Raw genomic sequence first — 3,310 nt, forward strand, 5'->3', positions numbered from 1 at the left:
CGCTTGGGAAGTACAAGTTGGCAACATATAGAGACAGTCCCTACCCAACATTGGGCTCACAGTCTAAAAGGGGGAGACAGAGAACAAAACCAAACATACTAACAAAATAAATAGAATAGATATGTACAAGTAAAATAAATAAAGAAATAGAGTAAATATGTACAAGCATATATACAGGTGCTGTGGGGAAGGGACGGAGGTAAGATGAGGGGGATGGAGAGGGGGACGAGGGGGAGAGGAAGGAAGGGGCTCAGTGTGGGAAGGCCTCCTGGAGGAGGTGAGCTCTCAGTAGGGCCTTGAAGGGAGGAAGAGAGAGAGCTTGGTGGATGGGCAGAGGGAGGGCATTCCAGGCCCGGGGGTCGATGGCGGGACAGGCGAGAACGAGGGACGGTGAGGAGATCGGAGCCCGTGAGGAGGGCAGGGGGGATGGCGGCGGAGCCCGTGAGGAGGCCCGGGTGGCAGGAGTGATGGCGGCGGGCCCGGCGCGGGGAGCTTCCCTCCCTCCCTCAGCCCGTCCCCGCCGGTGCGTCCCTGTCTCTGTGAGGGCGGACTGGGCGGAGCCCCGCCCCTCCCGGCGGGAAGGTGGCCACCATTTTGGTATCTCCTCCTTTAACATCGGCATGTTTTGGCGTCTTTTGAAGGCGTCTATCACAGGCCCGGGCCTCACGGTGGCAGTGCCCCCGCCCCCGCCCGTCCCTCATGGCCGCAGCCACGGTCCTCTCGCTTGTGACCCGCAGTCAGTGCCACGGCGGGCCCCCAAACGCGCGCCCCCTCCTACCTCACCTCCCTTCTTTCCTTCTCCAGCCCAATCAGTCAATCAATCAGTCATCATCATCAATCGTATTTATTGAGCGCTTACTGTGTGCAGAGCACTGGACTAAGCGCTTGGGAAGTACAAGTTGGCAACATATAGAGACAGTCCCTACCCAACAGTGGGCTCACAGTCTGAAAGGGGGAGACAGAGAACAAAACCAAGCATACTAACAAAATAAAAATTATAATAAAATAAAATAATTATGGCCCTACTGAGAGCTCACCTCCTCCAGGAGGACTTCCCAGACTGAGCCCCTTCCTTCCTCTCCCCCTCGTCCCCCTCTCCATCCCCCCATCTTACCTCCTTCCCTTCCCCACAGCACCTGTATATATGTATATATGTTTGTACATATTTATTACTCTATTTTACTTGTACATATCTATTCTATTTATTTTATTTTATTAGTATGTTTGGTTTTGTTCTCTGTCTCCCCCTTTTAGACTGTGAGCCCACTGTTGGGTAGGGACTGTCTCTATATGTTGCCAATTTGTACTTCCCAAGCGCTTAGTACAGTGCTCTGCACACAGCGCTCAATAAATACGATTGAATGAATGAATGAGGCCTTCCCAGACTGAGCCCCCTCCTTCCTCTCCCCACAGCACCTCTATATATGTTTGTACAGATTTATTACTCTAGTTTACTTGTACATATTTACTATTCTATTTTATTTTGGTAATATGGTTTGTTTTGTTGTCTGTCCCCCCCTTCTAGACTGTGAGCCCGTTGTGGGGTAGGGACCGTCTCTATATGTTGCCAACTTGGACTTTCCAAGCGCTTAGTACAGTGCTCTGCACACGGTAAGCGCTCAATAAATACGATTGAATGAATGAATGAGGCCTTCCCGGACTGAGCCCCCTCCTTCCCCTCCCCACAGCACCTGTATATATGTTTGTACAAATTTAGTACTCTATTTTACTTGTATATATTTACTATTCTATTCTATTTTGTTAATATGGTTTGTTTTGTTGTCTGTCTCCCCCTTCTAGACTGTGAGCCCGTTGTGAGGTAGGGACCGTCTCTATATGTTGCCAACTTGGACTTTCCAAGCGCTTAGTACAGTGCTCTTCACACGGTAAGCGCTCAATAAATACGATTGAATGAATGAATAAGGCCTTCCCAGACTGAGCCCCCTCCTTCCCCTCCCCACAGCACCTCTATAGATGTTTGTACAGATTTATTACGCTGTTTTACTTGTACATATTTACTATTCTATTTTATTTTGTCAATATGGTTTGTTTTGTTGTCTATATCCCCCTTCTAGACTGTGAGCCCGTTGTGGGGTAGGGGCCGTCTCTATGTGTTGCCAACTTGGACTTCCCAAGCGCTTAGTACAGAGCTCCACACACGGTAAGTGCTCAATAAATACGATTGAATGAATTAATGAGGCCTTCCCAGACTGAGCCCCCTCCTTCCTCCCCCCTCCTTCCTCCCCCCTCGCCTTACCTCCTTCCCCTCCCCACAGCACCTGTATATATGTTTGTACAGATTTATTACTTGTACATATTTACTATTCTATTTATTTTATTTTGTTAATATGGTTTGTTTTGTTGTCTCCCCCCCCCCCCCTTCTAGACTGTGAGCCCGTTGTGGGGTAGGGACCGTCTCTATATGTTGCCAACTTGGACTTCCCAAGCGCTTAGTGCAGTGCTCCGCACACGGTAAGCGCTCAATAAATACGATTGAGTGAATGAATGAATGGATGGATGAATGGATGGATGAATGAATGAATGAATGAATGAATGAATGAATGAATGAATGAATGAAGCAGCGTGGTTCAGTGGAAAGAGCCCGGGCTTTGGAGTCAGAGGTCATGGGTTCAAATCCCGGCTCCTCCACTTGTCAGCTGTGTGACTCTGGGCAAGTCACTTCACTTCCCTGGGCCTCAGTTACCTCATCTGTGGCTCAGAGGAAAGAGCCCGGGCTTTGGAGTCGGAGTCCGGGGGTTCAAATCCCGGTTCCACCAATTGTCAGCTGTGTGACTTTGGGCGAGTCACCTCACTTCTCCGGGCCTCAGTTCCCTCATCTGTAAAATGGGGATTAACACTGTGAGCCTCCTTAACACTGTGAGCCCCCTGTGGGACAACCCGATCACCTTGTAACCTCCCCAGCGCTTAGAACAGTGCTTTGCACGTAGTAAGCGCTTAATAAATGCCATTATTATTATTATTATTATCTGGAAAATGGGGATGAAGACTGTGAGCCCCCCGTGGGGCAACCCGATCACCTTGTTAACCTCCCCAGCGCTTAGAACAGGTGCTTTGCACGTAGTAAGCGCTTAATAAATGCCATCATTATTATTATTATTATAATGAATGAACCGCTTCCTTCTGCCCCGCCCCGCGCGCGCACGCGCGCCTGGCTGCTGCCCGTTGAAACTGCGCCGGGGACTGAGGCGCGCGCATGCGCGCCGCCGTCTCCCCGCGCGCGCGCCGCCGCCTCCCCGCCCCCCCCCCGCGCGCGCGCGCGCGCTCCCGCCGTCGTCGCCGGCGCCTCGGT

This window comes from Tachyglossus aculeatus, chromosome 8 (assembly GCF_015852505.1).
Source record: "Tachyglossus aculeatus isolate mTacAcu1 chromosome 8, mTacAcu1.pri, whole genome shotgun sequence".
NCBI lineage: Eukaryota > Metazoa > Chordata > Mammalia > Monotremata > Tachyglossidae > Tachyglossus > Tachyglossus aculeatus.